Genomic DNA, 12,191 nt, shown 5'->3' with positions numbered 1-12,191 from the left:
CAACCTCCAGGAAAAGAGCTGGTCAGTAACTCCTGAACACCTGAGTGGTGGTGGGGTGGGGGTGAGGGTGGGGAAGGACACTAAAACAGCAAAATTTAAATAAGTTCTTTTTAGGGCTGGAACAGTAGCTCAAATAGGCTGTGCACATGGTTTGCATGCAGAGCCTCAGGTTGGATTCCTGGTGCCACATAGTGCTCTGGGTGGCCCAAAAAACAAAAACTGACACCGGCTGCACCATTTTTTCAGTCCCACAATTTTTGTTAAAGGAAAGGAAAAATGATTAAAAGGCCCAAAGTTTAGGCTTTTAATCTTGAGAGAATACTAAAAAAAACTTCTCTGAAAATTTAAAAGCCAGAATTGTGTGCCAGAGATAGAACAATGGGCAGGATGCTTGCCTCGCATGCAGCTGACCTGGGTTGATCCCTGCCATCCCACACAGCCATCCCAGCATGCCAGGAGTGAGCCCTGAGCACCACTGGGTGTGGTCCAAAGACCAGAAGGAAAAATTGTAGATTGCAAATATAGAAATATGAGCAGCAAAACATTTTGTGATAAGTAGCACAACATTCATTTCAAAATTCACTGTAGTACACAAAACTTCCCATTAAAAAAAAAAAACAGAAAAGGACAAAAACTAGTCTGGAAGGGTTAAAGTCAAGGATTTTTTTTTTTTTTTTACGGTATTGGTTTGAATGGTCAATACTGCATTATGCTACGACACGCTCCTACATTTTTCTTCTTAGAAGTGTGAAGATGGTTTTCTTAGGGAGAAATTTGTAGATCTATACAGATATCGACCCACAGCATTGACCCAGATACCCAACGACGCCTGATCTTCAAAAAGACTAAGTGACAAGGGGCCCAGGTCGGGCTAGGTCGCACCTGAAAGCATTTCGGGGCGGGCGGGAGGGGAGGATTTTGAACTAGGACAGAGTTGGGCGCTACAAGAAGGCGATCGCGGGGGCTACACTGCCTTCCCACCCAGAGGGGACAGCTTGCAGTTTCAAGCAGGGAAGCGTTAGAACCAGAGAAAGTGATACCCAGCCCCAAAGGGGCGTAACCAAGGGGAAAAGACTCCTTCCTCAACAACAAAGACGCAAGCTAGGGCCAACGGGCTCCGGGCGCGGTTCCCGGCCCCAGGCTTGCGGGGCGACGGGGCTCCTCGCGGGCTGCACCCGTTGCATTCGGTCCAGCCCTGGCGGATACCCGGGGAGGGGGTGGGCAGGTCCTCGCCGCTGCAGCTGGGCGCCAGGAGGTGGACGCGGCAGCGCAACCGACCCCTCCGCAGGGCAATCGGCCCCGCGTGGTGACCTCAGGGTCTCGGACGCTAGAGGCACTGCACAGCACCTGGACACACGACTCTAGGGAGCACTGCACGTGCACTGTCGGGAATGCCAACGCTGAGTGCGCCGCACGGCAGGAGGAACCGGGAACGGGGACAGTCCAGCTCGGCGCTGTCCAGAACCCGAGCTCTCCACCGAGCCAAGGCCCTCGGAGACCAATGCACCAAGTCTGCCAGCCCTGCTTACCAGCCCCGGCGAGGTTCCGCTCGCCGCGCACGGCCCCGACGCCGCGCCAGCTCGGCACCCGCGACTCGGTCCAGCGCCGCGGAGACCGCGCAGGCGCACGAGCGGCCGACGCGCAGAGTGTCGTTAACTGTCGGGCCGAGGAGGTTTAAACCTCAGGAGCCAACCGGAGCCCTCGGCCCCGCCTACCGCCCCGCCTATTGGTCGAGAGGGCGAACGTTTCACGTCTCTACAATTTGATTGGTACATATTCTCCCCGCCCCGCCCTCCCCTCCTGGCGGCGGGAAGTGGCCGGGGATTCGGGGCGAGAATTCGGGAAGCGCGCGCTGGCGCCTTCCTCCTCCCTCATATCGTCTCGCGCCCAAATAATAATTTAGGGGCGGGCTCATGGCTCAAAGGGTGGGCCCTCGGGCTTTGCCTGTTGGAGCCCCGGCGCCTGCCCATCGTCGCTCTCTGTTGCGGGTCCAGCCCCCTCGTGCTGCCGCGAGTGGCCGAAAGCAATCGTTTGGGAAGGGGGTGTACCTACCTTGCCAAGTGCGTGGCAGTTCCTGAGGATGAGACCTAGGGGAAAAAGAGCAACGTCCAGTTCAGAATCCGAGCCACTGGTCCAGGGTCCGGGTCCTGAGCATTGATTCCCTCCTTTTTAGGAGGTGGGCGGGTGCTGGGTTGAGCTTTCTCACTTGCAATGCCTAATAATCTCTTCCAAACTCTTTGATCCCACCCTTTCCACCCCCTTTTTTTTCCCCTCTTTTTAAATTGAATCACAGTGAGATACAAAGCTGTCATGTTTGAAAATCGTAAAATGATCAAACACCCATCCCTCCACCAGTGCGTATTTTCCACCCCCAGTATCCCCATGCCTCCCGCCCCCCGCCCCCAGCCCAGCCCACCCCATGCCTCCATATCAGACAGTTTCCTCCATACTCTATCTCTCTCTACTTTGGGGCATTGTGGTTTGCAGTATAGGTACTGAGAGGCTATCACGGTTGGTCCTTTATCCACTTTCAGCACACATCTTTCATCCCTGAACAATTCCTCCGACCAACATTGACTTAGTGATCCCTTCTCTATTCCAGCAGCTTTCTCCTCCAGTTCATGAGGCAGGCTGCCAATCATGGAGCAATATTCCTGGCCCTTGTGGCCCTTGTGTCTTCTGTCCTTAGGTGTTAGTCTCATTTTTTTGTTTGTTTGTTTGTTTTGCTTTTTACGTCACACCTGGCGATGCTCAGGGGTTAGTCCTGTTTTTGCACTTAGGAATTACTCCTGGCGGTGCTCAGGGGACCATATGGGATGCTGGGAATCGAACTCGGGTTGGCCACATGCAAAGCAAACGCTCTACCCGCTGTGCTATCACTCTAGCCCCTCATGTTATTTCATATTCCACAAATGAGTGCGGTCATTCTATGACTGTCTCTCTCTTTCTGACTCATTTCACTCCATGACCATCCACTTTTAAGAAAATTTCATTACTTCATCTTTCCTAGGGCTGGAGCGATAGCATAGCAGGTAGGGCATTTGCCTGGCACGCAGCCAACCCGGGTTCGATTCCCAGCATTCCATATGGTCCCCGAAGCACCGCCAAGAGTAATTACTCAGTGCAGAACCAGGAGTAAACCCTGAGCATCACTGGGTGTGACCCAAAAAGCAAATAAATTAATTAAATCGAGTTCCTGCCTTCAGATAGCTGATTCAAGTGGGAAGGTAGATATGTAACTAACTAGATATATAATATACTATAAATAAAACAGTAACATGGGCTGTTTTGAATTAACATTTGATGCAAAGACAAGAATTCTATAATCTCATCCATGTGTGTGATATAAGTATATAAAGTTGATTAACTGACAAGACAAATAAAAACAGAGACTGCAAAGATAGTACAGCAGGTATGGCACTTGCCTTACATGTGGCTGACTCAGGTTCAAAATCTGGCACCCCGTATGGATCCCTGAGCCTGCCAAGAGCGATCTTTGCACACAGTCAGGAGTAATCCCTGAGTACCACTGAATGTGGCCCCAAAACTAGCAAAAATAAAAACATAAGCCAGTGGACACTTAGAGCAGAAGTAAATCCTCTTACCTGAGGAGCCCGAGAATACATGGGTGGGAGGTATCGGGATCAGGAATGTAATAAAAGTTCAGCAGTTTTTTTTCCCCTCATCTGTTGTTCAGTCTACTCATATGTGCATCAAAGTAGGTTTTATTTCCAATATAGTAACTTATATCTCTCGCATTCTCTTTTGGTTATTAGGATTTCCAGATCTCTGCTTACACTACCAGTCTGTTCCTTCATGCTCTCTACTTTATTCATAATAGCCCTTAGCAAATTAATCATCATTCTGATCATTCCTAGTCTGATAATTCCAAAATCCCTACCGTATCTGAATCTGATTCAGACTTACTCTACCACTTCAAATTGTATCTATTACCTTGTAACATGTCCTGTACTCTTTTTCTTGATGATCAAAAATAATGTCCTGGGTAAACTGAACTGTTGTAAATCGAGTTTTGGTAATAATGTGAAGATTTAGGGGGAAGAAAAAGATTAGACAGAATTAAGTCTTAGTTTTGTTTGTTTGCTTGGGTTTTGTGTTGGATTTTGCACCATACTCAATGGTGCTTGGGGATCCATGCAGTCCCAGGGATTAAACCCAGAGTTCCTCCATGCAAAGCATGTGCTCTAGCTCTTTGAACTATCTGTGCGACTCCATTAGGTCTTAATTTTTAACAAACCCATGCCTTTACACTGCAAACTTCATAAGAACTACGCAGTTTTTAAATTGTTATTATTGTAGTAAACACTATTTAATCTTTTCGTTCCTCTAATATTTAAATATTTTAAATATGTCTTCTTACAAGAAACTCAGAGTTGATTCTTACTTTTTTTAAATTTCAAAATGTCAGTTTTAAAATTTACTGAGGTCGCATGATTTACAATAGTTATAAAAATTAATGTCTTGAGCATAGTATTACTGCAGCATACCAACTCAGAGTGCTAATATCCCTCCACTACTGTCTCTAATCTACCTTCTCATTCAGTTGCACTGAAATGCAATTTTTTTCTTATAGCTGAGTAGTATCCACTTTGTTTAGTTGTTTATTTGTTTGTTTGGTTTTGGGCCATAACTGGGGGTACTCAGGGCTTACTTCTTCTTCTGTGCTCAGGGATCCACTCCTGGTGGAGTTCAGGGGATACACTCCTGCTGTATCCCCTGGGAGCTGGAGATCAAAACTGGGTCAATCGTGTGGAAGGCAAGTAACTGTACTATCTCAACCACTGTATTATCTCTGGCCCCATGTTTCTGGATTTTTTTTACACTGGTTGTTCTCGTTAGTTTGAGGTGACATTTAATTTTCTTGAGCGATAGCACAGCGGTAGGGTATTTGCCTTGCATGTGACCTGCCTGGCTGACCCGGGTTCGATTCCTCCACCCCTCTCGGAGAGCCTGGCAAGCTACCGAGAGTATCTCGCCCACATGGCAAAGCCTGGCAAGATCCCCATGACGTATTCGATATGCCAAACACGGTAATAAGAAGTCTCACGATGGAGACGTTACTGGGCCTGCTCGAGCAAATCTATGAACAATGCAGATAATCAGTGATGATGGCATATCTTCAGCCATCTGTAAGTCTTCCTTAAGGAGTTGCTGTTGGGGCTAGAGTGCTATTAGAGCAGGAAGGGTGCTTGACTTTCCAAAAAAAAGGTAGGGGGGGTATGTTGTCTGTTAGATCTGCTCTCATTTTTTTGATGGGGTGTTTGTTCGTCTATTTGTTTTTTGGTATTAAATTTTGTGAGTGCCTCATGTATCTTGAATATTTAGCCAGTGGCCACATGTGTGGTACAGGAAATTTACTTCCACACATTAGACTGTCTTAATTTTAACTCTGGTTTCTTTAATAGTTACAGAAACTTTTTTGTTTGCTTTTGTTTTGGGGCCACACTTGGCTGTGCTCAGGGCTCTGAGCTTAGGCATCACTCATGGTGGGGCTTGGAGGACCATATGTGGTGTCTGGGATCAAACTGAATCAGTTGCATGTAAGGTAAGTGTAACTGTGTTCCCAACTGTGACAGGAATAACAACTGTCCTCTCACTGTGTAGAGTATTGCCAGTTTTACTCTCTTTTTGACCAGTGGGTGCAAGCACAAAACTGAATCTCTATGCAACTTTTGCACGCAGTATCTTAGTTAGAGACTGACGTCTGCTGCCCCCCATGTTGGGGGTGCTTCCTTTGGTTCTGATGGCTGCAGCTGCATTCTATTAGTTCATAACAGCTGTGATGACCAGGCACAACAGAGCTGACTGAGGTTACAACCTTATTCTGCAGTTCTAAGTTCATCAGCCCAGGAATACTAGGAGTGCTGTGTTCAGCTCAATGAGACCCAAGTCCAGTGGCAGACATTATAAAGCATCACTGTCACTGTCCTCCCGTTGTTCATCAATTGCTCGAGCGGGCCCAGTAACGTCTCCATTGGAGACTTTGTTGTTACAGTGTTTGGCAAATTGCATACGTCATGGGGAGCTTGCCAGGCTTTGCCCGTGCGGGCAAGATACTCTCGGTAGCTTGCCGGGCTCTCTGAGAGGGGCGAAGGAATTGAACTCAGGTCAGCCATGTTGGCTGCATGCAAGGCAAACGCCCTACCGCTGTGCTATCGCTCCAGCCCTATAAAGCATAAACTCTGTAAAATCATTACAGTCAGCACACTCCCACCTTCGATCAGTAGCTGATGTCCAGTAACAGCCTGCTGTTCCTTTTTTCTTATATTTGCTGCTTCTTCACTGCCCAAAGCGAGATGAAGTACCTTCAGCTCTGAACCTGTACACAGTTCTGTGTTTCTGTGGTTTCACATCTGAGTCAATGGTTGTGTTCTCCAGTGAGTTTTCTCACTGAGGCCCCTTGAAGATGCTATGTTTAGTTCTTTTATTACACATTATTTGTGTTGAAGTTACAAGAGCTCACACAGAATTGATTGTTGTCACCCATCTGGCAAATGCCAAGATTCCTCTTTTCAACTGTCTAAGAGTTTATACCCAATCCAGTAATGTGGTAGGAGATGACTGATGACAAGTGGTGACTAGGAATCCATATAAAATTTCAAATGTATTTTTTAATTTATTTTAAAGCAAGAACTTTTATTATTTTTAGGGGGGTTTTGTTTGTTTTGGTTGAGGGCCACATCCAGTGATGCTCAGGAGTTAGCTACTCCTGGCTATGCACTCAGGAATTACTCCTGGCAGTATCCATATGGGTTGCTGGGAATCAAACCTGGGCCTGTCACTTGCAATGCAAGTACCCTACTTGCTATATTATCTCTCCAGACTTGCAATATCATTTTTATTCAAAGAAATTTATTTTCAAAGATGTGAGGGAATAATAACGAGAGCAATACCTGTCCAGGAGAGATCAAGGGTCTGGAAGAGCAAGCCCTAAATGGCTTTTAGCCGGAAGTTATATATAGTTCTTCTGAATGTTCTTGGCCTGGAGTTCTCTGCATAAATAAAAGTTAATCTGGGCATTGTCACAGGGAACACCTTGTGCTTCATACAAGTCCTTTCATAGATGGTCCTTTCATAATCTCCTGTAACTTCTCCTTTTCTGTGAGTCCTAAATTCTCTGGGTGGGGTTCAGAGTAAGATCACGAATATAATTCCTTCCTCCTCCCTCCTGTCAGCATCCCTGACCCTGACCCACAAATTAAGAAGACATTGGACAAGGACCTCCCAAGGCCTTTACTTCTTGGGCAGTTTTAACTCAGTCTTGATCCTGCATGGGCAATGGAGCCTCTCTGTCCAGCTGGGAGGCTTCATGCATTTGGTCAGCAGGTTCCTCCAAGCCTATCTAAGGCAGCAGAGTGAAGGAGGGCTATAAATGGGCTGTGCAGGAGTCTGGTTGGGGCTGTAGGTGGGGAGCAGGGGTGGGGGTGAAGGATTTCTGGGCTGAGACCCAGGCAAGCAGGGTAATGTTCCAAGGCTGATCCAGACTGTCAGAAGGAGCCAGGGTGTGAGGTGGGTCTGCAGGTCAGACCCCATTCCCCTGCATCCTGGGAGCAAGGCAGTTAGATGTGGTGAGGAAGACATCTGCGTGGACTCCAGCCATCCCTCCCTCAGGGCCCTCTTCCAGAGCCCTGTGATGAAGGAAGCAAGTCCTGATCTCTCTCCCTCTCTTTCTCCCTCTCTCTCTTTCTCTGTCTCTTTCTGTCTCTCTCTCCTCTCCTCTCCTCTCCTCTCCTCTCCTCTCCTCTCCTCTCCTCTCCTCTCCTCTCCTGGGACCCAGAGCATCCCCTGGTCAGGTCTAAAGTTGAGCAGACCTGGGGGTGGGCTTGCTTGAAGTTGACAGTAGTTCAAGAGGGTACTGTGAATGGAGGTGACTTTCTTGTGTTTTCTTCTTTATATCCTGTTCCTCTGCTCTCCATGTGCCCCTGAGTGGCTCTACACACCAATTTCAGGTGACCACAAGCGCTTCATTGAATCAATCCAGTCCCTTTCCCGCCTTCTGTGGAGAGCAGGGATGAGAACAGGCTGTGCTTCTGGGCAGGATGGTGCAGCACAGGGCAGGAAAGCATGTCCTCCCACCCCTAGCCCCAAGCTCTACCCGTCCAGGAGAAAGCACCAAGGACAGGAAAGGTGAGGAGACAGGGGTGGGAGGGAGAAAGTGTAGGCTCTCCTCCGCACGAGAAGTCAGGGAGGGCAGGAACTGAGTTGAGGGCACTCAGAAGAAAAGGGAAGAACAAATTGCTGGTACATCTGCTGTGTGTGGGGGAGGGAGAGGGAGAGGTGGCCCCCAGTATCACAACCAGGATGTGTGTGTGTATGTGTGTGTGTGTGTGACCTACACTAAGCTCTTGGCAGGAGAGGTATTGAAAGGCTAACCAGGTACCCAAATCTTCAGGATGAATCTGGAAGGTAGATTCAGCTATTTACTATTAAAAGGGGTTAACCCAGAGACTAGCTTCCCAATCTTCCCGACTAATTCTGGACCACACATTCCAGAGTGATGGTGAGGCACCAGGATAAGGGTGCATATGCTACAGTGAAAAGTCAGAATATCATGTGGGTCAGTTGTGACAGTGTTGATTAAGTTGGGTATGTAATATCTATACAGTAACTATGTTGTGTAAAATATTGTTAAGGGGAAGGTCACATGAATGTTGTGGATTATAATATAATTTTAAGATAGTCAGAGATTGTGCTATCTGTGAACCCCCAAAAGTATGACAGTGTTCTTTTTTCAGTGACAATAACAGGTATTTATTTCTAAAGACACAGAACAAAGCTTTACATTGATATGTTTTACATTAATGTCATTTCTTAAGGTCTTGATAACAAAATAACTGAACAAAAACCACTAGTCATTTGTGAGTGATCTTTATTACACAATATGTTAAGCATTCATCCTAGATAATGTAGAAGGAAGTTACCTTAATCTTGGAATTCTAGAACAGTCAAACTTCCTTATAAGTATCCTTAAGTTTTGGGAAACTTGAGGGGTATTTAGAAAAGATAAAAGCATTTCAATCACAATCACAACCATCCTGTTATTCGTCGATTGCCTCGAGAAGGCCCCAGTAACATCTCCTTCGTCCTAGCCCTGAGGTTTTTTTAAAAAGTGCCATATTCAAGGCTCTTTCAGAGTTAGGAGAATGAGACCCTTCATTGTTACTGGTATTTGGCATATTGGGTACGCCACGGGGAGTTTGCCAGACTCTGCCGTGTGGGCAGGTTACATTCGGTAGCCTGCCAGTTTGTCCAAAGTAGGAATGAGATAATAAGATGTCATAATAAGATGTCGCGCGGCCGCAAATGCAGCCATGCACTTCCGGGAGCTGGATTTTGTAGTCTCCGAGTCTTGGCCGTTGATGGGATTACATGGCACCAGGGGGCCAGTTGGTGGGTGTGACCCCCGCCTACTGGAATTTGGAGGATCTGGGTGGAGGATGCTCAGCCCCGATCCGAGTAGGCTTGGAGATCTCAGCCCCGGGATCCGCGTGCCTTTGTTCCTCTGCTGGTACCTTCATGTGTGCGGAGAGTGGTCTCAGCATGGTGGTGGCTGGTTCTGGAGGTCTTCGGCTGCCGGAGACCTGGTCGGGGCAGGGAGGAAAATTCAACCCGCTCCCCTCCAAGGGGCCCCAGTGAAGACAGCCAGGCGCAGGGGCAGGAGACTGTGCTGTTCTCTTCATTTAATACAGTTTTTTAACATTTGGATCCTCTTAGATATTCTTGTAGGGAGAGGCTACATATTTTCTAGGATGGTAATTTGCTTTTTGTTTAACTTTTGTGAGTAATTCAAGTAGAATACACACTCACCCAGAATCATAATCTCACATAGCGAAGTGTGGTCACATAATCCTAGCATCTGCACTTGTACCACTAATGCTTGTGGCACCAAGTGAAGACTAACTATGCTAAACTGTTCATGTTTAGTTCCTCAAGCTGTGTCTTCATATCCTTCCCAAATTTGTTGAATGTTTCTTTTGAGATCCATGAGTGGCCAAGTTTTAGCATGCTAATTTGTTGGGGAACAGTTTTCCCCCAGCGGTGCCCGGACACATTGCGCACTGGGTCAAGATTTACATCTTGTAGTATAAATCCTAGTGTAGGCAGTACTTGTTTTCTTTTTTTTTTTAAATAATGTAGGAGTACAGCTATTTGTTCAGCCATTGATCAAGCTGTTTGAATTGGGCATGAACTCCACATTACTTTTTTATTTTATTGTATAACCATGAGCACAGTGGTAGGGCGTTTGCCTTGCATGCAGCCAACCCAAGCAACCCAGATTCGATTCCTCTGCCCTTCTTGGAGAGCCCGGCAAGCTACTGAGAGTATCTTGCCCACACGACAAAGCCTGGCAAGGTACCCATGACATATTCAATATGCCAAACACAGTAACAACAAGTCTCAAAATTAAGACGTTACTGGGCCCACTCAAGCAAATCGATTAACAGTGCTACAGCATAACCGTGAGATAGAGTTACGAAGCTTTCATGTTTGAGATTCAGCCATACAATGATGGAATACCCATCCCTCCACCAGTACACATTTTCCACCACCAATGTCCCAAGTATCACCCCCCCACACACACACACATACACACATACACATCACAGTCCTCACCCTGCCTCTATGGCAGACAATTTCCCCAGTTCTCTCTCTCTCTCTCTCTCTCTCTCTCTCTCTCTCTCTCTCTCTCTCTCATTTTGGGCATTAATTTTGCTCGAATTTTCCAACCACCATTCAAGCCTACCTGCCAGGGGCAGACTCTAGATAACATATTTTCCATAGCTCATTTTGAATATCATGAGAGTTCACGCGGTCACGACTGTAAATGGTTGGGTTTCAGAGACATCTCTGTATGCCACTAATCCATTTTGGGATTCAATTGGGAGTCTCTGGACCAGGGCTGTTGGTGTATTAAGATGGCATCCAGAGGCAAATTGTGGGTTTGACAGCCAGTCTTCTGGGTGGCAGGGGTCAAGGGGGGGACCTGGGAAAGGACAGCCTGGGTCCTCTGCCACCATGTGTCCTGGAGATTTAGTCCTGAACCCGCATACCTGGGCCTTGCTTGTGAAAGCTCTTGGTCACCAGGATTCCATCTGGAGTAGGTGGGGAGACTGCTCCATCTGGGGTGCCCTGGTGACATTGGCCCATAAAGATCTCTGGAACTGTGGTGTCTTCTGGGACTTGCTGCTGTGTCTCTGAACCAGGGCTGTTGCGCCAAGATGGCGCCTGGAGGCAGATTTTGGGTGTGATGGGATTTGCCATTTGTCTCTGGGCCAAGGCTGTTGGTGCGCTAAGATCCACATTACAAAAATTTCAGCAGATTATATCTTGGTGAGGTCCATCCTGAGACGGAGGAGTCGGGCTTGGAGTATTGCAGCAATTTTCGACTGTGGAAGCAAGTGGCTATTGGGGACTCTGGTTGGGTGGGCACATGCCAACCCACCCCCTCCAATTTACTCTGATCTCTTTAGCCATGTATGGGTCCGAGCTTAAGTGTAGTTTTTGATCTCTTTTGAGATTTATTTAGGGATCTCTGAGGCAAGGCCAATAGTAGAGCTTACAGGCTGCCGCTGAAGTTGTTTCATGGGGGTGACTGCCAATACTTCTCATGTATTGGGAAGTGGGAGAGGTAGCCCATTCCAACTCTGAGTGAGTTTGTATAGCTGAGCTGGAGGTGGCTTGTGGATGTAACTCCCACATACCTAACTTTGGGCCATTTAATTTCGTGGTAAACTTGATCCCAAGTGGTTGGAGTCTGGTCAAAGGCACAGCGGCAATTTTGGGGTATCAGGAAGCCTGAAGGCAACATCAGGCTGCTGATGCACTCGCCTCACAGGTACAGATTGACCTGCTGGCGGCACCATACCCCCAGGCAGTATTTATTAATGTGAGTCTGGAACTCAGAATAGAGGCCTAAGATAGGAATATGCAATTGAGGTTTGGGTATATAGACAACTCCTTCAGCTAAGAGAATGGCAGATCATTTCCTTCTCAGTAAAACAGAGCTCAACTAATTCCTTACAGTTCATGCATTCAAGGAAAATTAGAAAGTTTCTTCTGAACCTGGCTTTGCATTTTCAAATTCCATTTGAGAAAGCACTGTTATTAATCTTCCCACCTTTCTAATACCCAAAGCCAAGTATATCCAAGAACTTCTTCCTCTCACAAAC

This window comes from Sorex fumeus, unplaced genomic scaffold, assembly GCF_029834395.1.
Source record: "Sorex fumeus unplaced genomic scaffold, SorFum_2.1 ptg000169l, whole genome shotgun sequence".
In the NCBI taxonomy this organism is placed as follows: Eukaryota; Metazoa; Chordata; class Mammalia; order Eulipotyphla; family Soricidae; genus Sorex; species Sorex fumeus.
Note: the sequence above shows the minus strand (reverse complement) of the source record.